The 25,182-nt window shown below is 44.4% G+C and overlaps 1 protein-coding gene across 2 annotated transcripts in view; it reads right to left on the minus strand.

Moving 5' to 3' along the window:
• The window catches only part of LOC140385744 (serine/threonine-protein kinase OSR1-like), a 265,075-nt gene that overhangs the window by 170,036 nt on the left and 69,857 nt on the right, over nucleotides 1–25,182 (minus strand). The window contains exon 2 of one of the 2 annotated variants that reach the window (XM_072468207.1): nucleotides 11,629–11,778. The exons of the other annotated variant lie outside the window; for it this stretch is intronic. The gene's annotated coding sequence lies outside the window, so the exon portion shown is untranslated. The remainder of the gene's footprint in view (nucleotides 1–11,628; nucleotides 11,779–25,182) is intronic. 2 annotated transcript variants of the gene reach the window in all.

The raw sequence follows: 25,182 nt of genomic DNA on the forward strand, positions 1-25,182 counted from the left end.
CTGTTTAAGAAGGGTAGCAAGGATAATCCCGGGAACTACAGGCCGGTGAGCCTTACTTCAGTGGTAGGGAAATTACTGGAGAGGATTCTTCGAGACAGGATCTACTCCCATTTGGAAGCAAATGGACGTATTAGTGAGAGGCAGCACGGTTTTGTGAAGGGGAGGTCGTGTCTCACTAACTTGATAGAGTTTTTCAAGGAGGTCACTAAGATGATTGATGCAGGTAGGGCAGTAGATGTTGTCTATATGGACTTCAGTAAGGCCTTTGACAAGGTCCCTCATGGTAGACTAGTACAAAAGGTGAAGTCACACGGGATCAGGGGTGAACTGGCAAGGTGGATACAGAACTGGCTAGGCCATAGAAGGCAGAGGGTAGCAATGGAGGGATGCTTTTCTAATTGGAGGGCTGTGACCAGTGGTGTTCCACAGGGATCAGTGCTGGGACCTTTGCTCTTTGTAGTATATATAAATGATTTGGAGGAAAATGTAACTGGTCTGATTAGTAAGTTTGCAGACGACACAAAGGTTGGTGGAATTGCGGATAGCGATGAGGACTGTCTGAGAGGATACAGCAGGATTTAGATTGTCTGGAGACTTGGGCGGAGAGATGGCAGATGGAGTTTAATCCGGACAAATGTGAGGTAATGCATTTTGGAAGGGCTAATGCAGGTAGGGAATATACAGTGAATGGTAGAACCCTCAAGAGTATTGAAAGTCAAAGAGATCTAGGAGTACAGGTCCACAGGTCATTGAAAGGGGCAACACAGGTGGAGAAGGTAGTCAAGAAGGCATACGGCATGCTTGCCTTCATTGGCCGGGGCATTGAGTATAAGAATTGGCAAGTCATGTTGCAGCTGTATAGAACCTTAGTTAGGCCACACTTGGAGTATAATGTTCAATTCTGGTCGCCACACTACCAGAAGGATGTGGAGGCTTTAGAGAGGGTGCAGAAGAGATTTACCAGAATGTTGCCTGGTATGGAGGGCATAAGCTATGAGGAGCGATTGAATAAACTCGGTTTGTTCTCTCTGGAACGAAGGAGGTTGAGGGGCGACCTGATAGAGGTATACAAAATTATGAGGGGCATAGACAGAGTGGATAGTCAGAGGCTTTTCCCCAGGGTAGAGGGGTCAATTACTAGGGGGCATAGGTTTAAGGTGAGAGGGGCAAGGTTTAGAGTAGATGTACGAGGCAAGTTTTTTACGCAGAGGGTAGTGGGTGCCTGGAACTCGCTACCGGAGGAGGTAGTGGAAGCAGGGACGATAGGGACATTTAAGGGGCATCTTGACAAATATATGAATAGGATGGGAATAGAAGGATACGGACCCAGGAAGTGTAGAAGATTGTAGTTTAGTCGGGCAGTATGGTCGGCGCGGGCTTGGAGGGCCGAAGGGCCTGTTCCTGTGCTGTACATTTCTTTGTTCTTTGTTTGTAATATTCAGTTTGAGAGCAAGAAACGTGGGTTGGAATCAACTGCGTTTAACTCAAATAAAAGGAAATTACAATGAAATAAGGATAGAGTTAGCTGAAGTGGACTGGGTGGATAGATTAGCAGGAAAAACAGTAAACAAGTAGTGGTAGACATCTAAAGAAGTAATTAAGACTTTCAGCAAAGAGAGATTATTTCTTCCATACTGGGATGCAAGAGAGGGATAAACTAACCATGGCTAAACAAGGAGGTTAAGGAGAGCATAAAGTTGGGGAAAAAAGCATAAGCAGGCAAAAGTCAGTCATCGCCCCAAATACCGGGATATATCCAGAATCCAACAAACGAGGACAAAATAAATAATAAAGAGGGAGAAAATAAACTAAGAGGCAAACCAGCGAGGAATATAAAAACTGACAATAAGAGCTTCTTTAAGTATATAAAATGGAAGAGAGGTCAAAGCGAACATAGGCCCCTATGAAAATGAATCTGGGGAGATAGCTATGGGGAACTAGGAAATGGCAGGAGTTAAACCGATATTTTGCATCAGTATTACAGTGGAAGATACTTCGAACATCCCATTAATACCAAAGAATATGCGGGCAGCACTTGGTGCAGTGGTTAGCACTGGGACTGCGGCGCTGAGGACTCTGGTTCGAATCCCAGCCCTGGGTCTTTGTCAGTGTGGAGTTTGCATATTCTCTTCGTGTCTGCGTGGGTTTCACCCCCACAACCCAAAGATGTGCAGGGTAGGTGGATTGGCCACGCTAAATTGCTCCTTAATTGGAAAAGAAAATAATTGGGTACTCCAAATTTAAAAAAAAATATGCAGGCAGAATTACATACCATCAGCACCACTAGAGAAGTAGTATTAGACAAACCAACATTAACACGGGAATGGGAACACTAAAAAGGGAAATAGGTCCCCTGGCCCTGATGGCTTGAATCCTAGGATCCTAAAAGAAGTAGCTACAGATGAGAATATGGATCATGCTATAGGATGTCAAATAGAGTTTAGTCTGGATCTAGAATCAAGCTTGATGGGAAAAGTCAAAAATAACTTTTGGTCTAATGGAATTTATGTTATCTCTTATGTTTTTGTGCTAGACAGTTGCAGTAACAAAACACGGCCTTGGGAATAGTTTCTATTTCTACAGATAACTATATTTTAGCTGAGAGCCACAGAATGCTGTATTTCTCAGGCCTCTTCTAAAGGGGCTGTCTTTGGGAAGGAAACATTGTCATTTTATTATATAAGTAATAGTCTGCTGTATTAACTTCAACTTGCATCTGTAGACACTCTGATGTACAGTGCTCAAGACCCGGCCGTGAATAAACATACGTTGAAGTAGCTTGGTGCTCGATTGATCATTTCATCCGGACTGAAGGGAAACTAATTCACATTTGGTAGCAGAGAATGGTTCTCACTGAGCCTTGCCAGGAGCAGATGGTGTAACTGACTGATCGTGTCGGGAGGCGTTGGAGGAATTGGATCCCCAAATGGGAGTACCCTTGTTACCACTTTGGTTTCCCCCTCCGCTGTACCGAGCGCGACCTGGTCCTACCGTCCGTTTCTGGAGAGACTCTTACGAGATCAGGTCAGTCCGGCGATCCCTTACAGTCCGGGTTAGAGGCCCGGGAAGGGTTGGAGTCCCGTAGGAGCTTAGAGTTCGCCTCAAATTCTGGGTTGGAGTCCCGTAGGAGCTTAGAATTCTCCTCAAATTCTGGGTTGGAGTCCCGTAGGAGCTTAGAGTTCTCCTCAAATTCTGGGTTGGAGTCCCGTAAGAGGTTAGAGTCCTCTTCGAATTCTAAAGGTGCTTGGTTGTTGATGATCCTTCTGGTTGCTTGATACCTTCGTGATAAAAGGTTGCCCTTAAAACAAGTGATTGTCTCAACCAGTGTCTCGACTTGTTCGACACTCCGGGTTGACTATTGGCTACAGCGGAGAACGGATAACTCAGTCTAAATTATAGTACTTCTCACCAGGTGCGGATGGCGCCTTAAACTCCACAATAAACAGGGTTTCACCGATGCGTACCCTGTTGGAACACTCGAACAATTTCTTAAATCTGTTAGTTCTGTCTTTAATAATTCACAGAGATAGTGGATACATTGGTTGCAATTTTCCAAAGCTCCTTGGATTCTGGAGAAGTACCCGAGGATTGGAAAACTGCCATTGTGATACCCCTATTTCAAAAAGGGAAGCAAAAAGCAGGTAATTGTAGGCCAATTAGCCCAACATCTATTGCTGGAAAAAATGTAGGAATTAATTATTAAGGAAGGAATAGCAGCACATTTGGAAAATCATAGTCTAATCAAGCAGAGTCAGCATGGTTTCTTCATGCAAGGGAAATAGTGTCGGATTAATTTATTAGTTTTTCGAGGAAGTTTGAACCAGAATGGATAGAGAGGAGCCAGTAGATTTGTATTTGGACTTCCAGAAGGCATTCGACAAGGTACCACACAAAAGGTTAAGTCATAAGATATGTGCCCATAGTGTTGGAGGTACTATATTGGCTTGGACAAAGAACTGGCTAATGGGCAGGGAACAGCAAGTGCGGATAAGGGATTATTTTTCAGGTTGCTGACCTGTAACCAATGGAGCTCCATAGGGATCAGTGCTGGGACCGCAATGGTTTACAATATATATATTAATGACGGAGTAAGGAAGAAAAAGTATTGCAGCCAAATTTGCAGGTGGCATCAAAATAAGTGGAAAGGCAAGTTGCAAGAGGGATACAAACTGTTTGCAAAGTTGTATAGATAAGTTAAGTGGGTAAAAAGCTGACGAATAGAGTGAGATGTGAAGTTGTTCATTTTGCAAGGGAGAAAAAAGAACAGTATTATTTAAATGGAGAAAAACTGCAGAAAGCTGCAACACAAAGGTCTTGAGGGTACTTGTGCACAAAACAGAAAGCTAGCACACAGGTGCAGCAGGTAATCAGAAAAACTAATGGAATATTGGATCTTATTTCAAGGGGGTTGGAGTACAAAAGTAGGGAAGTCTTGCTGCAACTGTAAGGTACTGGTGAGATCGTATCGGGAGTACTTTGAGTAATTTTGGTCCCCTTATTGAAGGAAAGATAGTATTTCATTGGAGCTGGTTCAGAGAATGTTCACTAGGATGCTTCCCAGTATGGAGGGATGCCTATTGAGCAAAGGTTAAACATAGAAATCTAGAAGAAGAAGATTTGATCTCATTGAAACATAGAATTCTTATAGGGTTTGGCAAGGTAAATGTGGAGATGATCCCCCTCATTGGAGAGTCTAGGACCAGAGGGCATAGTCTCAGAATAAAGGGATGCCAATTTAAGACTGAGATGAAGAGGAATTTCTTTTCAGAGAGTTGAGTGTCGTTGGAACTCGTTGCTACACAGACCTGTGGGGGTAGAGTCTTTGTGCATATTTAAGGCGGAGATGGATAGATTCTTCATCAACAAGAGAATAGAGGGTTACAGAGAAAAGGCAGGAAAGCGAATGGTCCTATTGAATAGCAGAGCAGGCTTGAGGGGCTGAATGGCCTCATCTTGTTCCTGTTTCCTATTGCCTCCTGGATTGATTTGATATCACAATCATCAATTCCAATTTCCCACCTTATCCCCACAAGTCTTGATTCCCTTACTAATTGAAAATGCACCCATGTCAGCCTTGTATTTACTTAATGATTCAGTCTCTACAGCAGGCTGCGGTAAAGAATTCCATAGATTCACTACGTCCCAAGGAAGACCAAGCAAAAGGATTTATTTGGAGTACTCATAATTAGGAGCAAGAATAGAACTCAAAGAATTATCATTCCCGTTTCATTTAGTCAAGCCAACTGCTTGGATAAGCAGATTAGGGTGGTGAATATGTCGCTGAAAGAGTGGTGTGGGTAAGAGAGGTTCGATTTCATGGGCACTGACACCTGTATTGGGATGGAAAGGAACTGCATCATTGGGACAGGCTCAAACCAAGGTCAGTGCAAAAAGGATAAATAAAGGATAAAAGTCACAAAGCGGTTCATCTAGAAATTGAAGGGGGTGGGGTGTGCAGGTAAGTACTAATAATAATTTACATATTTTGAGAATAGATCAGGAATGCAAACACGTCTATTTTGTTTTTAAAAAAAAAAAACATTTTACCAAGGTATTGTAATTTTATAATAACAGAAAAGAAAGCGAATCCAAATATAAACATAGTACATGCATCATTTTCATCCCGAACAAGTCCTTCCTACCCTTAACAGAAAATAGCCTAACTTTCCCCCCCCTACCCCCTCTAGATTTTTGCCTCTGCTGACAGCTAATTTTCCCCAAAGAAGTTGATAAACGGCTGCCATCTCCGGACGAACCCTAGCGTTGACCCTCTTAGGTAGGCCTATTTTGTTTATGAGTACTATAGATGGAGCGGACTACAAAAAGAAAAAAAAACATGCTCATTGAATCGTTGCTTTAAATTATCATGAATCGTTACCAGCTGGCACAACTCTCATCCTGGGTCAAACAGTTCTAGGTTTGAGACTCGGGTGAGACACTCGTACTGAGGCAACACTGCATTGTCAGTGGTACTTCTGCAGCACAATCAGGTCAATCGCCAGTGGCCTTTCAAGTTAGCTTAAATAAAATCAATTTTAACCTAATTAGAATTTTTTTTTTTAAATTATAGAAGTAGCAAAAGTAGGTCTGGTATGCACAGAAAAACTGTGTTAACTCCAGTCTTGGTAGCATTCATGCGCAAATCAGTGTGTTGAGGGCACAGCTGTTGTTAAATGCTAGGGTATTACAAATCTCAGAAGGGAAGCTTGAAATGCCTCATTTCAACTGTATTTTGCAATTTGGTACAATGCAAGGAAAGATGTGAAGGGTATCCCAAATGTTTTTGTGGTGATTTTAAACAAATGGCTGATTACACAATAAAATAGAACAAGAAATACACTTAAACTACTTCAATGGCCATGCACAGCATCTTTAAATTTACCCAGTTCCAAATCCCTCTATTTTCCTGACTTCAGAGCTATATCTCACCAAACAACATCCCATTAGGGGATTTTCACAGTAACTTCATTGCAGTGTTAATGTAAGCGTACTTGTGACAATAATAAAAGATTATTTTTAAAACTACAGGCAGAATCTAGCAATAGTTACCACACCAGGCACATATCTTTCCAGCATGCTTCCAATTTAGGATAAAACAACTGGTTTCTCAAAAAGGACCGACCCCCCCCCCCCCCCCCCCCCCCCCCCCCCCGCAAGCAGAGCATGTTGGGAGTTGACACAGCTTCCTGTTGTGAGTTGAGCTCTCAAAAGCAGCCAGTACACATATGGTGAACTTGCCCATGATGTACTGGTTTCTCTTTTGATCTTCCCTAATCTGAACTAACTTCAGAAGTCACTCTTAAATTACCTTCATTTCACAAGTTCACCTTTTAGAATGCAGTTGTGAAATTCATACCTCATCACTTCCTTTGAAATTCTAATATCTTTACTGACATGTCTGACATCCTGGGCGAAATTCTCCTACCCGCCCCGCCACATTTCTTCCCCGACCGGCCGGCGGGAGTCTCCGTAACACCAGCCGGTCAATAGGGGGCAGCCCCACCATTGTGGGGCAGCCCCAAGCCGTCGGGAAACCCCTGGGCGCCGGCAAGACGGAGACTCCCGCCGGCGGAGAATGACATCCCCATCTTCAATTGTGACCAACTTGCCCGAGGTAAACATCTGTTTACAGTATGGCTAGGCTTATCAAAGCACTAGTTCCATCAATGCAGCCAACTTATCTAGACTACAGTTGCCATTTTTAAAAAAAACATACAACATATGTTTTTATCATAATTTCTTAACATATGGTACTGAAGACTGTCAAAGCCATTGCATTTCAGATGAGATAGTCAACTGAAGCCACATTTGCTCTCAAATGGACATAAAAGATTTGGGCCGCAGTCCTTCAAGCTCCGAAACAAAGTTAAGATGGCGGGGGCAGGTTCTTCTTCTCCAATACTACCCATGCCTTCACAGCCGACGAACTCAGCCACATAATTGCGGGAGACCTAGAAAAACATTGGCAGAGCCCAGCATTAGACCTAACAAGACCAATTGATGAGGCTTTGGCCCACATCAATTCAAAGCTGGACAAAACGTGTTGCCAAGCTGAAAGGTATTGAAATGGCTCTTACGGATCATAGCGACCGGATCACGTCTTTGCAAGCAGGCCTAGCCTCAGAGGTGGTGTGCAATAAAATCCTCAAGATCAAGGTAAGTGACTTTGAAAACCATTCGAGGAGGCAAAACGTCCGCATAGTGGGATTGCCAGAGAAGTAAGAGGGCTGCGCCCCTACTAATTACTTTGTGGACATGCTTCACAAGATGGTGGGTGAGAGTGTGTTCATGTCTCCCAGAGTTAGACCGGGCTCATCGCTCCCTGCGGCCAAAGCCTCGAGCTTTGGAGAAACGCCACTTCCGGTCGAACAGTTTCACAGGTTTTTTTAAAAATCCTTCGCTGGGCTAAGGAGCACCAGGAGGCAAAGTGGGAGGGCCACTTTATCCAACTTTACCAAGATTTGAGCGCTGACCTGGCAAAAGAGCAACTTTCAACAGGCCACAATCCATCCCATACCAAAAAGGAATTGGATTTGGCATGATCTAACGGGCTCGCCTCAAAAGAGTGACTGTTGGTGAGAAAGATCGCCTCTTTGATTCGCCAGAAGGGCGGCATGATGGTCGGCACTGCTGCCTCACAGCATTAAGGACCCAGTTGATGATAGCCTTGAGTCACTGTGTGCTGGTTGTACATTCTTGCTTAATAAGGGGTTATGGGGAGAAGGCAGAAGAATGGGGGTGAGAAACCTATCAGTCATGATTGAATGGTGGTACAGACTTCAAGGGCCGAATGGCCTAATTCTGCTCCTATGTCGAATTCTCTCCATGCCGGAGAGAGTTTCCTACCACAGTCCAAAGATGTGCAGGTGTTAGGTGGATTAGCCATGCTAAATTGCTCCTTAGAGTGGGGTTGCAGAAATAGGGCAAGGGATTGGGGCTAGTAGGGTGGTCTTTCAAATGGTCGGTACAGACTCGATGGGCCAAATGGACCCCCTTCTGCACTGTAAGAGATTTTAAGATTCTAAAAATCGAAAACCTTTGGTCTTGAACTCTGCTTAATACATGTTGATGTTTATTCTATTATGTATACTGGCGCCTGGGTGTCTTGTATTCAGTTTCTATCATGTTTGGCATTTGTAGTTACTGCTGGGTTTGATATTTGATTGTTATTGTTGCGCTGTAACAATTAGACGGTTTGTTTGTTATCTTCTCCGGGGAGGAGGGGGAAGAAAGTCTCTTGGCTAATGATGACCCGAGCTGACTGGTGGTGATTTAACCGGAGGACCACCACACCTCAGACAAGGGGCAAGATTGAGAAGGTGGGCCTTTATGAATAACGGAATTAGGGTTTACTGCAGCTCTTCGCAAACAGTTGGTGATTATTAGCTTTGTGCATATAGTGCGTGAGGATTTTTTAAATTTGGGGGTGGGGGGGGTGGGGGGGTTAGGGTTAGAGTATTATTTATTAGTATTACAAAGAGGCATTATGGGATTGGGGAGGGAATGGTTTTAATGTAAGTTGACTGGTGCTGTTTGCAAGTCCTTTTCTGTCAGATCGCATAACTTGGCTAGGGGGCCAGCTTGGGTGGGTCTCGTCAACTTCCGAGATCCTTTGCTTGGTATTCCTCCTTGGAAATGGCTGACTCCAGGCTGCGGAGCGGTGGGAGACCTCCAATTTGCTTGGTAACCTAGAATGTCCGAAGTGCGAATGGCCAGTAAAGTAGTCTAGGGTTTTTGCCCATTTTAAGAATCTAAACTCTGATGTGTTTTTATAGGATATAAATGACCAGGCATGGCTGCATAAGAATTCAGTGGGGCAAGTCTTCCACTCCAGTTTTAATGGTAGGGCCAGGGGCACAGCCATCTCAATTCTTGCGGGTATTGCCAACACTAATGGTCGCTATATTATTGGTTATGGTTCACTGGCGAACACTCCAGTAGCCCCGGTGAACAACTATGCCCTCAAGCTCGTAAATTGTCTCCCCAACCTTGATTCACATCAGATGCCACATTCCGGCACCTGTTCGGGTACACAGAGGGAGAATTCTGAATGTCCAAATTACCTAACAGCACGTCTTTTGGTACTTGTGGGAGGAAACCAGAGCACCCGGAGGAAACCCAGGAAGTGGAGTATCGCACACACCCCTGTCTGCATCAATGGTACCAAGGTGGCGATGGTTGACAGCTTCAAATTTCTAGGTGTGCACATCACCAACAATCTGGCTACGACCAAGAAAGCACAACAGCACCTATATTTCCTCAGCAAACTAAGGAAATTCGGCATGTCCACTTTGACTCTAACCAATTTTTACAGATGCACCATAGAAAGCATCCTATGTGGATGCATCACAGCCCCGGTATGGCAACTGCTCAGCCCAAGACCATAAGAAACTACAGAGGGAGTGAACACCGCCCAGTCCATCACGCAAACCCACCTCCCTCCACTGACTCTGTCTAAACCTCCCGCTGCATTGTGAAAGCGGGCAGTATAATCAAAGACTCCTCCCACCCGGGTTATTCTCTTCCATCAGGCAGGAAATACAGAAGTCTGAGAACACACACTAACAGATTCAAAAACTGCTTCTTCCCCGCTATTGCCAGACTCGTGAATGATCCTCTATAGACTGAACTGATCTCTCCACGCATATTCTCTACTGAGTAGTACTACACTCCATATGATTCACCCGATGTCTGTGTCGATGTATTTACATTGTGTATTTATCATGTCCTATGTTTTTTCATGTATGCAACCATCGGTCTGCAATGTACACAGAAGAATACTTTTCACTTTACCTCGATATAGGTGATAATAAACCCGAAATCCAAATCCAATCCAAATATCTAACTTATTTATTGCATGCACAAGATTTTGGGGTGGCGGGGGGCATTGCAGGACTTGCATCTTTTCCAAATGGGGCTCAAAAATCTACATAAATAAATGAAGTGCACTCATTGGTTTGGATATTTGTACTTCACCTCCCATCACCTAGCTCAACAGCTCATACATTTCTGGTCTGGATTTACTCAATAGCCACTTAAACACTAGCACGTGTACCAGTCTTTAGGTAGTATTTTAAGGCTATTTAGTTGACTACCAGGGGTGGTAGTCAGTGCCCATGGAACTTCATAATGTGGGTCAACACCTTAAGAAAAACAAAGTTTAAAGAAAAACACTGGCAATTGCTTCAGGATTCAGCTTTGACATAGCACAATAATTGCTCACGCGATACCTCACACATGCCATCCTTAAAATGGAGAAAAAACAGGGGAAATTACATTGAAAGCAATCTCTGCCATCTCCTTAAAAGCATTTTTTTTTAAAGATGAGAAATGCAGTGCAATGGGGATCTTTAAGTTACTTTTGAGTCAAGCAAATTAAACATTTGACTGGAGTCAAAGTACCTCATAAACAGGAGCCTTTCTTTCATTCTGCTCAATACTGATTGAGATTATGCAGCTCAAGAGTTGGAAACTTTTAATGAGTAGAGGTGCCGTGGCTTCAATTCAAATTATATTCTCATGCTTCATTTAAAGATAAACAGGAGCTGAATCGGCAATAAAAGTAAATTGGTTTTCTGTTTGCTGTTTGGGGCTGAGTCGAGCAAACAATCAATTCACAAAAGAAAGACATCCATTGTTTTGGTGGAAAACATCGGCTCCCAGCAGGAAATTCCCTCAAAAAGAGATGCTGATAAACTCCAATTACAGAGGTGGTGCTGGCAAAAGAATGAGATCACGAGCTAGATATGAGTAAGGAAAGCCATTCAGTTTATTCATTCAGAATGACCCGATATGATCCAATTCAAATTAATCTCAGATTGTTCCTCGATTGCACTGTCCAGAAATCTAAATTGCATAATGTATCCATGGCCAAGAATTTCCTGGCAACAGTTCTCAATTATAGTTATCTCTATGTACTCCTTTGCAAAATTTTGGTTTTAGATTAATGTTTTCTACACTGTCTTACATATTTTAATAGGGTCTCCTCCCAATCCCCTTTATCAAGAGAGAAAAATTGATTCTCCAGATTTTCCCACTGAACGATCTGTCTCTGCTTTTTGTACCACCTGTAGGCCTTTTTTGTGTTTCAGTGATCAAGACTTCTAGTCAAATATCAGACTTTCTTACCCGATTTTAGCTATATCGAGTCCAGCATTCCATCGAACAATTCCACACAATTTCCTATTTCCTAAGCACTAATGCCTTTCTTGCAAAGGTCCTCTTTCCTTCCATGTGTCTTCCTACATCACAGATCCCCGTTGACTGAGTCCATGTGATCTGATGCATTGTGGTAGAGAAGATGATTTAGCAAATTGAAGATAATAATAATCTTTATTGTCACAAGTAGGCTTACATTAACACTGCAATTAAATTACGGTGAAACGCCCCTAGTCGCCACACGCCAACACCTGTTCGGGTACACTGAGGGAGAATTCAGAATGTCCAAATTACCTATTGTGGACAAGTTCACTTCTATTAGCAGTGGTGCATACAACAATAATTTCCATTTTTTCACATTGCAAAAGGTCCATGGGCACTTCACAGGGACATCAAACAAAATTTGACACAAAACCACATAAGAAAATATTTAACCACCTTTTTGATCATCTGGCTTAAAGGGTACCTTTCCTGGAGCGCTCAAACACAGGAAAGAGGAAGACACGTTAAAAGGTTTCAAGAAGGAATTCAAGGAACTTGGCAATTGAAAGCCAGGCCCCCAATGATTACAGGGATACTCAGGAGGCCAGAATCGGAGGAATACAGATATCTGTGGGATTGTAAGGCTGGAGGAGTTCACACAGATGGGGAGAAGAGGGACCATGGAAGGATTTGTAAATGCGGATGAGATTTGACAAAACAAAAATTTCACTTAACCAGAAGCCAAAATAGATCAGCAGCCACAAAGGGGATTGTGAACAGAATCAGGTTCCACAACCAGAGTTTAGGATTATATAAAAGCTGGTTGTGGAAGGAAGATGATTGGACACCCAGGAATGTGATAAAGTCAAAACTAAACGTAACGAAGATGAGGAGCGGAGGCAGTGGAGGAGTCAGGCAATGTTTCAGAGATGGAAATAGGCAGTCCGATAGGTGCATGTTCGGAAACGCATCTCGGGTTACATGTTAAATTTATTGCAAGGGGATTAGAACAGAAGAATAAAGAAGTCTTGCCACAATTGTGCAGGGTTTTAAGGACCCGCATCTGAAAACATAAGCACAGTTTTGGTCTCCACATTTAAGGAAGCAATGGAGGCAATAAAGTGAACGTTCACTAAATTGGTCTCCGAGTGTGGGGGTTGTCCTGATGAGCAGCTGAGTAAATAGAACTTATACTCCCTAGAGTTTAGAAGAGAATGAGAAGTGGGCAGCACGATGGTTGGATTGGATTTGTTTATTGTCATGTGTACAGAGGTACAGTGAAAAGTAATTTTTTGCGAGCTATTCAACAGATCATTAAGTACAGGGGAAGAAAAGAAAATAAGAGAAAATACATAATAGGGCAACACAAGGTATACAACGTAACTACATAAGCACCGGCATCGGATGAAGCATACAGGGTGTAGTGTTAATGAGGTCAGTCCATAAGAGGGTCATTTAGGAGTCTGGTGACAGTGGGGAAGAAGCGGTTTTTGAGTCTGTTCATGCGTGTTCTCAGACTTCTGTATCTCCTGCCCGATGGAAGAAGTTGGAAGAGTGAGTAAGCCGGGTGGGCGGAGTCTTTGATTATGCTGCCCGCTTTCCTCAGGCAGCGGGCGATGTAAATGGAGTCAATGGATGGGAGGCAGGTTCGTGTGATGGACTGGGCGGTGTTCACGACTCTCTGAAGTTTCTTGCGGTCCTGGGCCGAGCAGTTGCCATACTGTGATGCAACCAGATAGGATGCTTTCTATGGTGCATCTGTAAAAGTTGGTAAGGGTTAATGTGGACATGCCAAATTTCCTTAGTTTCCTGAGGAAGTATAGGCGCTGTTGTGCTTTCTTGGTGGTTACGTCGACGTGGGTGGACGAGGACAGATTTTGGGAGATGTGCACCCCTAGGAATTTGAAACTGCTAACCATCTCCACCTCGGCCCCGTTGATGTTTTGGAGCTTTGATATGAGCTTGGCTGGGATTATGGTGTTGGAGGCAGAGCTGTAGTCAATAAATAGGTGTCTGACGTAGGAGTCCTTGTTGTCGAGATGCTCTAGGGATGAGTGTAGGGCCAGGGAAATGGTGTCTGCTGTGGACCGGTTGCGATGGTATGCGAATTGCAGTGGGTCAAGGTGCTCTGGGTGTATGAAGCACTTCATTACGACTGAAGTCAGGCCCCCCCCCCCCCCCCGGGTTGCTGCTGCCATTGACCAATGTCTACCGTTCTGCCAGGAAGTCTAAGAACGGTTGCCACCACCTAAACAACCCTTGTACCGACCCTCTCAAGGCGAATTTCACCCTCTCCAACTTAATAAACCCCGCGATATCGTTGATCCAGGATTCCACGCTTGGGGGCCTCGCATCCTTCAATTGAAGAAGAATCCTTCGCCAGCCTATCAGGGACGCAAAGGCCAGAATACCGGCCTCTTTCGCCTCCTGCACTCCCGGCTCCTCTGCGACCCCGAATATTGCGAGCCCCCAGCCCGGTTTGACACTGGATCCTACCACCCTCGACACCGTCCTCGCTACGCCCTTCAAAAATTCCTCCAGCGCTGGGCACGCCCAGAACAGATGGGTGTGATTTGCTAGGCTTCCTGAGCACCTAACACACATGTCCTCACCCCAAATAAACCGGCTCATCCTTGTCCCGGTCATGTGTGCCTTGTGCAGCACCTTAAACTGTATGAGACTGAGCCTCGCGCACGATGAGGAAGAGTTCACCCTCCCTCCCACTTACCTTTCACCTCCACCACCAAGGCCTCCTCCTCCTCCTGCATCAGCTGGTAAGTTTCCAAGATCATCCCCACTCCCATCCACTCCCCCAAGGGCACCCTGTCCTGTATTGCGTGTGGCAACAGCCGCGGCAAATCCACCACCTGCAGCCTGGCATACGCCCTTACCTGTAAGTACCTGAAGGTGTTCCCTTGGGGGGGGGGGGGGGGGGGGGAGCCCGTACTTCTCCTCCAGCTCACCCAGGCTCACGAACTTCCCGTCCACGAACAGGAACAGGTCCCCAACCTTCGTATCCCTGCCCTGTGCCACCCCGAAAACCCTCCATCTGTTCTCCCTGGGACGAACCGGTGGTTCCCCCGTATTGGGGTCCACACCGAGGCCCCAACTTCTCCCCTGTGCCGCCTCCACTGCCCCCAGATTTTGAGGGCAGCCTCCACCACCAGGCTCATGGTATACCTCCTTGGAGGGACGGCAGCGGCACCGTTGCCAGCGCCCCCAGACTCGTACCCACACAAGACGCCGTCTCCAGCCTCTTCCATGCAGCCCCCTCCCCCTCCATCACCCACTTGCACACCATTGTCGCATTGGCGGCCCAGTAGTACCCACAGAGGTTGGGCAGTGCGCCCCCCCTATCTCTACTCCGCTCCAGGAACACCCTTCTCACCCTCGGAGTCCCTCGCGCCCACACAAACCCCATTCACCGGACGGTAATCATTGGGGCACGTTGCCTGGTTCTTCTTTGGCACCGGTATAATGGTGGTCTTCTTGAAGCAGGTGGGGACCTCGGAGTGGAGTAAAGACAGGTTAAAGATGTCCGCGAATACCTCTGCCAGCTGGTCCGCGCAGGCTCTGAGTGCACGACCAGGGATCCCGTCTGGGCCCGCCGCCTTCCGAGAGTTCACTTTCAGGAAGGCTGACCTGACTTCGGAAGCTGTGATGGTGGGTATGGGTGAGTTATGGACTTCTGGGGCACTCGACAGCGGATTGTTGGTTACCTGCTTGAACAGAGCATAGAATGCATTGAGTTCATCGGGGAGGGGTGCGCTGCTACTGGAGATACTGTTCAGCTTCGCTTTGTAGCCCATTATGTTGTTTAGCCCTTGCCACAATCGCCGAGAGTCTGTCTGAGACTCTAGCTTGGTTTGATATTCTCTCTTGGCATCTCGGATGGCTTTGCGGTGGTCGTACCTGGATTTCTTGTATAGGTCAGGTTTATCGGACTTGAACGCCACAGATCTGTCTTTCCGTAGGGAGTCAATCTCATGATTAAGCCATGGTTTCTGGTTGGGGAACGTACGTACTGCTTTCTTTGGCACGCAGTCATCCACACATTTGCTGATGAAGTCTGTGACAGTGGTGGCATACCCATTTAAGTTGGTCGCTGAGTTCTTAAATATGGACCAGTCCACTGTCTCTAATACTCACGTAAGAGCTTTTCTGTTTCCTCAGACCAGCACTGCACGACCTTCTTTGCTGGATTCTCCCTGGTGCAGTGGTTAGCACTGCTGCATCACGGCACCGAGGTCCCAGATTTTATCCCGGCTTTGGGTCACTGTCCGTGTGGAGTTTTTACATTCTCGCCGAGTTTGATTGGGTTTTGCCCCCACAACCCAAAGATGTGTAAGGTAGGTGGATTGGCCACGCTAAATTGCGCCTTAATTGGAAAAAATGAATTGGGTACTCTAAATTTATATTAAAAACACGAAGAGGAGAATGAGAGGTGATCTCATTGAAATCTGCAAAATTGTGAAGCTGAATGCTGAGAGATTGTTTTCGTTGGTTAGGGTATCCAAAACACAGTTTACGGTCTCAGTATAAGGGGCCAATCACTTAGAATTGAGAGGAGGAGAAATCTCTTCACTCAAAGGGTTGTGAATCCTTGGAATTCTGACCCAGAGTGTTGTGGATGCTCCACTGTTGAGCATATTCAAAGCCGGATAAACAGACTTTTGGTCTCGGAGGCAATTAAGGAAAATGGGGAGTCGCCAGGAAAATTGAATTGAAGTCCAAGATCAGCCATGATCGTATTGAATGGCTCTATGAGCCACATGGTCTACTCCTGCTCCTATTTCTTACATTCTTCCATGATACCAGGGTCGCAAACATTGTGGTTCCATCTCAGACAGCTGTCAGGGAGAAATTTGGAATGGGGTGGAAAAAGGTGTATGCTGAGGGAACAGAGATTGTGGTAGGGATTGCAAACAGTGGCTTTGGACTACCTGAAATTTAGTTGGAAGAAACTTCTGCAAATCTAGTACTGGATGTGAAATGAGCTATCTGTCAATTCACGGACAGTGGAGAAGTTAAGAGAGAACTACTGTAGGTGATTATCTGGTTAAAACTGGATAGGTAAGAGAAGAGACCTGAAGACCATAAAGACATAGGAGAAGAATTAGGTCACTCGGCTCATCGAGTCTGCTCCACCATTCAGTCATGGCTGATATTTTTCTCATCCCCATTCTCCTGCCTTCTCCCCATAATCCCTGATCCCCTTATTAATCAAGAACCTATCTCCGTCTTAAAGACATTCAATGATTTGGCCTCCACAGCCTACTGCGGCAAGTTCCACAGATTCACCACCCTCTCGCTGAAGCAATTCCTCCTCATCTCAGTTTTGAAGGATCGTCCCTTTAGTCTGAGATCATGTCCTCTACTTCTAGTTTTTCCCTACAAGTGGAAACATTATCTCCACATCCACTCTATCCAGGCCTCGCAGTATCCTGTAAGTTTCAATAAGATCCTCCCCTCATCCTTCTAAACTCCAATGAGCACAGACTCTTTTTAAAAAATATATAAATTGAGTACACCCAATTCATTATTCCAATTAAGGGGCAATTTAGTGTGGCCAATCCACCTACCCTGCACATCTTTGGGGTGTGGGGTCGAAACCCACGCAAACACGGGGAAAATGTGCAAACTCCACACGGACAGTGACCCAGAGCTTGGATCGAACCTGGGACCTCGCTGCCGTGAGGCAGCAGTGCTAACCACTGCGCCACTGTGCTGGTCCCTTTGCCCATTCTCCTAGCCTGTCCAAATCCTTCTGCAACCCCCCTGCTTCCTCAATACTACCTGTCGTAACAATCCCAATATAACCAAATCTGCTCATAGTTTAAAGACATTTGAACCAGTCAAGTTTGGATAAGGCTACCTTAGTGGACAATTTGCAAGTACTACAACGATTTGCAGTGCCAGATTCCTTTTCCTCCAGAGAGGGATTTCAGTTTACAGTCTGATGAATTATATTTCATTGCATGAAAGCAAGATACAGGAATAATGACAGAAAAAAAAACTAAAAAACTGAAATGAAAGTATGATGAGAGGGACAGGGAGAGGGAAAAGAGGATGAGAATGGGAGTGGGGGGGGGGGGGGGGGGGGGGGCCCTGCCGACCAGTGTCTGTGGGCACCAGTCAGAGTCCGATATCTGCAGGCAATCCAGAGTAACATCAGACTCGGATTGATAAGAGTCCCTTTAGAGTGGGAAAACACTGGTGACCATTTAGGTGGCTAGGAGGGAGAGAGGCAGCAGTCAAGGCGAAGATTTCCTATGTGTACTTAACTAACTTTTCTGCGGAAAAAAGCAAGGGAGGTGGTGAACCAGCCAAGCAGTCAGGACTCAGAAGCAAGTCGTCGTGGAGGGGTGTAGGGGCAACTTGACCCCCAGACCAGGGTTGGGCAGGCCATGGCCAGGCAGCTAGCAGTGCTGCGAGATCGTCAAGGTGAGGTGTGAAGCACCACCAGGGCCAGGCACATTTGTGAAAGCAGCCATGAGGAGAGTGGTGAGTGAGCCAGCCAGGCAGGATTCGGGGTAGCAGTCAAGGAGCAAAACACGGGCGACTCAAGCCCCAAGACTGAGGGGGGCAACAAAAAAAAAAAAAAAGCCTGCCTTTACAGAAAATTCATATTCCTTAAAATCAAGAAAGATCAGAGATTATGAAGCAATACCATCAATCCTGCAGTCAAAAACACAGAAAATTGAATGTGAGGCAAGAGGACGAAGTTAGGAAGGAAGGGTAGCGATAGTGCAGCTGAACACTTTTGAAGATCTGCATTTCCGAACTAGTGCATCCTCACACTACAACTAGCTTGTCACTTTCAATTAATTTGATCTTTCTTGACCCACCTTTGAGCCAGAAAGAAAATTGTACGAGGAGTTAAAGGAAAAGGACTCTTTAACACAAAAATAAAATACTGTGGATGCTGGAAATCTGAAATGGAAACAGAAAATGCTAGAAACACTCAGCAGGTCTGGCAGCATCTGTGGAGTTAGAAACAGAATCACGTTCCAGGTACTGACCTTTCATCAGGACTTCTCATGAGTTCTGATGAAAGGTAATCGACCCAAAACAATAACTGTTTCTTTCCACAGATGCTGCCTGACCCACACATTTCCAGCACTCTCTTTTTTTAATTTTATATTATATAAAAATAATGGTTACTTGAATGCGGTGCTGGAGTGCAACTGCCACCTGCAGAACCAGATTCCAGTCAGCACCTTTGGAAGAAAGAGAATAAATACAAGCATTTATTTAGTGGCTCTCGTGTCCCAAAATGTCTCAACTATTAATTAATTTTGAAGTGTAGTCACTATTATGTAGACAAGTATGGTAACCAATTGGTACACAGAGAAGCCCCAAAAACAGGACTGAAGAGTGACCAGTTAATCTGTTTTTAATAGAGTCAACCAAGAACACTAGGTTAGAAATAAATCCAAGAGATCATTTATGTCTATCAAGCAGGTAGTCGAGGCCAGAGTTTAATGCTTCATCCAAAGGACGGTACCATCTAACAATGCAGAACTCCCTCATGGCTGCATTAAAATTTCAACCTAGTTGTATGTTCAAATCAAGAGTAGAACTCAAGAGGTCACAATCACTGCTTGGGTCACTGTGCGGAGTCTGCACATTTTCCGTGTCGGTATGGGTTTCCTCCGGGTGTTCCGGTTTCCTCCCACAAGTCCTGAAAGAGATGCTTGTTCGGTGAATTGGACATTCTGAATTCTCCCTCAGTGTACCCAAACAGGTGCCAGAATGTGGTGACTAGAGGATTTTCACAGTAACGTCATTGCAGTGTTAATGTAAGCCCACTTGTGACAATAATAAAGATTATTACGATGGTTACAGAATAGAAGGAGGCCACTCACTGTTATGCCTGTGCCAACTCTTTGCAAAAGCTGCTCAGCGGGTCTAGTCCCCCACTTTTAGCCCTCCTTTTTTTAAGGCCATGATCTAATCGGATTCCACCACATAGTCAGGCAGTGCATTCCTAACCGTAAAACAAAAAAATTTCCTCATGTCACTTCCAGTTCTTTTGTCAATCACTTTAGATCGGTATCCTCTTTGCTAATGAGAACTTCTTGCCCCATCTACTTTATCCAGACCCCATTTGAAAATGTCCAACTCATTGAGTGCTACTAGCAGAGCAGAGTCACAGAATGAATTGTGATAGTCGGCCCAATCAATAAGAGTTCATTCTGCAACAATTGGCCTAATTAATAAGAGTTCATTCTGCAACAATCCAGAGTGCAAAATAAGCAAAACTAGATAGCTTCAAATAGTGGAAATCTGAATAAAACATTGGAAATCTATAGCAGGACAATCGGGATTGGAAAAGAAGAGAGATGCCAGTGCCTTACAATCGAACAATCTTGAGCTGAAGACGTAACCACACAAATCATTTTAATTCTCCATGTCGCTTAATGCGGAGGTAACAATTTCAGGTCATTACTTTATATTAACAGATCATGCTTGTGGTCAAATGCAAACGAAAATATCAACTGGAAATCTTAACTTTTCATCTCTCTACAATTGTTGCCTGACCTGAATATTTCCAGCATTTTCTGGTTTCATTATAAATTTCCAGCATCCACAGTACATTGCTTTTGTTGGCCTTTTGAACAGATGCTGACAGATCTGTAGCATAGCTTCTATCACTTTAAGATCAACCGCTTCACGATATATCAAATTATGAACATTCTTCAAAAATATGTTCATACCTACAATTTGATTATCCGTGACTAAAGTGAACAGACACACCCAAAATCTGCGGAGCAACATGTGCACTCTTAAATATACTCCGTCACGTAACAAGGAATGGGTCAATATGGCATTCGTGCTCCCTCTAAATGTCATCTCTGATACCTCCATCTTTTAACCAACAGTTCTGCCCAAATTTAAGTCACAGAATTTTCCATGCAATATTTTAGAATCTTTACAAATTTAAAAATAGAAACTGTGCTACACATACAGGCATGAATAACCAAATCACTTCAGTACAAACTGCCTGGGCTTGTTCATGTCTGCAGTGACCTTTCTCTGGAATTCCCATTTTCTCAACCTGGTTACACTTCATCGAAGCATAGAAACATGGGAGCAGAAGGAGGCCATTTAAACCTGCTCCGCAATTCGTTGTGATCATAGCTGATCATCCAATTCAGTAACCCTTTCCCGCTTTCTTCCCATATCCTTTGATGCCTTTAGCCCCAAGGGATATACCTAACTTCTTGAAAACATACAATGTTTTGGCCTCAACTGCTTTCTGTGCTAGCAAATTCCACAGGTTGACCACTCTCTGGGTGAAGAAATTTCTCCTCATGGCAGTCCTAAACAGTCTACCCAGTATCCTCAGACTGTGACCGATGGATCTGGATTACCCTGTCATCGGGAACATCCTTCCTGCATCTACGCTGTCTGGTCCTGTTAGAATTTCATAGGTTTCTATGATATTCCCCTTCACTCTTATAAACTGCAGAGAATATAATCCTGATTGACTCAAATCTCTCCTCGTACATCAGTCCTGCCATCCCAGGAATCAGTCTGGTAAACTTTTGCTGCACTCCCTCAATAGCAAGAATATCCTTCGCGAGGTAAAGACGACCAAACAATATTCCAGGTGTGGTTTCACCAAGGCCTTGTACAACTACAGCAAGACATCGCTGCTGTTGTACACTGGAACCGGTTCTGGGGGAGGTGGGACCAGTAAAAACCGGATTGTCTGCACCTGAGCAGAACCGGAACCAATGTTCTAGGGGAGTGTTTGCTAGCACTGTTGGGGAGGGATTAAACTAATATGGCAGGGGGATGGGAACCAATGCAGGAGATCGGAGGAAAGCAAGCTGGGGAGAGAAACAAAAGGCAGTAAAGGGAAAAGTGGAAGGCAGAGAAACAAAAGACAAAAATCAAAAAGAGCCACATTACATCAGAATTCTAAAAAAATAATAAATGTAAAAAAAACAAGCCCGACTGCTGTGTCTCAATGAGAGAAGCATTTGTAATAAGGTTGATGAATTAACTGCGCTGACAATCAACTGATATTATGTAATTGGGATCACGGAGACCTGGCTCCAGGGTGACCAAGGAAGGGAACTCAACATCCTGGGGTATTCAATATTCAGGAAAGAAAGAAGGAAAGGATACGGAGGTGGGGTAGTGATGCTTTTTAAAGAGGAAATTAATGCAATAGTAAGGAAGGACATTAGCGTGGACGATATGAAACCTGTATGGGTGGAGCAGAAGAACACCACAGGGCAAATATACGTTAGTGGGAGTTGTCTACAGACCACCAACAGTAGTGGTGAGGTTGGAGATAGCATCAAACAAGAAATTAGAGATGTGTGCAGTTGGGGCAGCATAGTGGCGCAATGGTTAGCACTTCTGCAATACAGCACTGCTGCATTAAAGCACTGAGGACCTGGGTTCGATCAAGGCTCTGGGTATTTGTCCGCGTGGAGTTTGCACATTCTCCCAGTGTCAGTGTGGGTCTCACCCCCGCAAACCAAAAATGTGCAGGGTAGGTGAATTGTCCATGCAAAATTGTCCCTTAATTCATAAATTCATAAGATATAGGAGCAGAATTAGGCCATTCGGCCCATTGAGCCTGCTGATATGTTCCTCATCTGTTACTACAATGTTACAGACCAAGAGCTGGATTGGGAAATCAGCCAGAGCATCTCCTCCCTAGAACATATGACCTAGGAGTAGGCAATTTAGCCTCCTTAATTGGAAAGCAAAAATAATTGGGTACTGTAAAAATATTTTTTAAGGAGCTGTGCAGTAAGGGTATAGCAATTATTATGGGAGACTTCGATCTGCATGTTGATTGGGCTGATCAAACTGGTAGCAATGCGATGAAGGAAGATTTCCTGGAATATATAAAGGATGGTTTTCTCGACCAATAGGTCGAGGAACCAATTAGAGTGCAGGCCATTCTAGACTGGGTATTGTGCAATGAGAGAGGATTAATTAGCAATGTTGTGGTACAAGATCGTTTAGGGAAGAGTGACCATAATATGGTAGAATTCTTCAATAAGATGGAGAGTGACACAGTTAAGTTGATGGATAGGGCAGCACAAGTGGATAGCACTGTGGTTTCATAGTGCCAGGGTCCCAGGTTCGATTCCCCACTTGGTCACTGTCTGTGCGGAGTCGGCACGGCGTGCAGGTTGGGTGGATTAGCCATGATAAATTGCCCTTCGTGACTAAAAAGTTAGAAGGGGTCATTGGGTTACGGGGACAGGGTGGAAGTGAGGGCTTAAGTGGGTCGGTGCAGACTCGATGGGCCGAATTGCCTCCTTCTGCACTGTATGTTCGTTCTGTAAGCCGGAGACGAGGGTCCTGAACTTAAAGAAAGCTAACTTTGATGGCATGAGGCATGCATTGGCTAGGATAAGCTGGCAAAGAATATTTAAGGGGTTGACGGTGGATAGGCAATGGCAGACATTTAAAGAACACAAAAATGAACTTCAACAATTTTACATCCCTGTCTTGCGCAAGAGTAAGACGGGGAAGGTGGCTCAACCACGGATAACAAGGGAAATCAGGAATAGTGTTAAAACCAAAGAGGCATATAAATTGGCCAGAAAAAGCAGCGAGCCTGAAGACTGGGGAAATTTAAAATTCAGCAGAGGAGGACAAAGGATTTAATTTGGAAGGGGAAAATAGAATACGAGTGTAAGATTGGCAAAAAAACCTGACTGCATAAGCTTCCTCAGATATGTAAGAGAGAAAGACTGGTGAAGATAAATATAGGCCCCTTATAGTTAGAATCAGGTGAATTCATAATGGGCAACAGACCAGTTGAACAAATACTTTGGATCTGTCTTCACTAAGGACGACACAAATAACCTTCCAGAAATACTAGGGGATAGAGGGTCCAGCATGAAGGAGGAACTAAAGGAAATCCTTATTAGTCAGGAAATTGTATTGGGGAAATTGATGGGATTTAAACCTGATGGGTCCACGGCCTGATGCTCTGCATCCCTGAGTACTTAAGGAAGTGGCCCTAAAAACATTGGATGCACTGGTGAGCATTTTCCAGCATTCTGTAGACCCTGGAAGAGTTCCAATGGATTGGAGGGTAGCTAAAGTAACCCCACTTTTAAAAAAAAAAAGAGAGCGAGAGAAAACAGTGAATTATAGACCGGTTAGTCGGACGTCGGTGGTGGAGGAAATGCTGGAGTCAACTTTTTTTTATTTAAAAAAAAATTTTAAGCGCCCAATTCTTTTTTTCCAATTTAGCCTGGCCAATCCACCTACCCTGCACATTTTTGGGTTGTGGAGACCCACGCAGACACGGGAGAATGTGAAAACTCGACATGGATAGTAACCTGACGCCAGGACTGAACCCGGGTCCTCAGTGCCGTTTGGCAGCAGTGCTAACCACTACACCACCGTGCCGCCCTGGAGTCAATTATTAAGTATGGAATAACTGAGCATTTGGAAAGCAGGGGCAGGATCGGTCCAAGTCAGCATGGATTCACTAAAGGGAAAGCATGCTTGACAAATCTTCTGGAATTCTTTGAGAATGTGACCAGTAGAGTGGACAAGGCTAGATGCAATCATTTTTTATGTTCCCCGCAAGCTTACTCTCTTACTCTATTTTGCTCTCCCCATTGAATCACTTTGTCCTCCTTTGCTGACTTACAAACTGTACCCAATCCTCAGGTCTGCTGTTTTTCTGGCTAATTTATATGGTCCTTCCTTGGATCTAATACTATCTCTAATTTCCCTTGTAAGCCATGGTTTGGCCCCTTTACAGTTTTACTTTTGCGCCAGGCAGGAATGAACAATTGTTGTTGCCGTTCACCCATGCGCTCCATGAATGTCTGCCATTGCCTATCCACTGTCATATCTTTTTAAGTAAGGTTTCCCAATCGATTAACTCGCATCTCATACCATCATAGTTTCCTTTATTTAGATTCAGGACCAATCTCAGAATCAACCATATCACTCTCTATCTTGATGAAAAATTCTATCATATTATGGTTGCCCATCTCAAAGGGGTCTTGCACAGCTAGATTGCCAATTCTTCTTTTCTCATTACACAATACCCAGTCATCCGGCCTGCTCCTTAGTTGGTTCCTCAAAGTATTGGTCCATAAAAACCAACCCGCATACACTCCAGGATTTCCTCCTCAACGGTTTTATTTGCCCAATCTATCAGCAGATTAAAGTCACAAACATTAAAGTAACAGTTTAGTAAATCCAATCTCTTCCATTATTTGCATATCTGTCTTTCAGTTGTTATTTTGTTTACAAATTCTGGAAACCTGAAATAAAGCAGAAAATTCTGAAAATGCAATACTAGGAAGTCAGTTACCTATTGCCTTACTGATTCTAAAGGAGAGTCTAGTATCCACTTTTTCTATATACTGACAGCAGTGGTATATTTCCAGAATTTTGTCTTTATTTTACACATTCAGAAGTCTTTTTGCTTTACATTAATACAACCTTCATTGGCTACATTCATGAATGGCCAAAACAACTCAATCCTATTCAGGCCTCCCCTATACTGCTGGTCTAAATGTGTTCTTCGATGCA

This window comes from Scyliorhinus torazame, chromosome 11, assembly GCF_047496885.1.
Source record: "Scyliorhinus torazame isolate Kashiwa2021f chromosome 11, sScyTor2.1, whole genome shotgun sequence".
In the NCBI taxonomy this organism is placed as follows: Eukaryota; Metazoa; Chordata; class Chondrichthyes; order Carcharhiniformes; family Scyliorhinidae; genus Scyliorhinus; species Scyliorhinus torazame.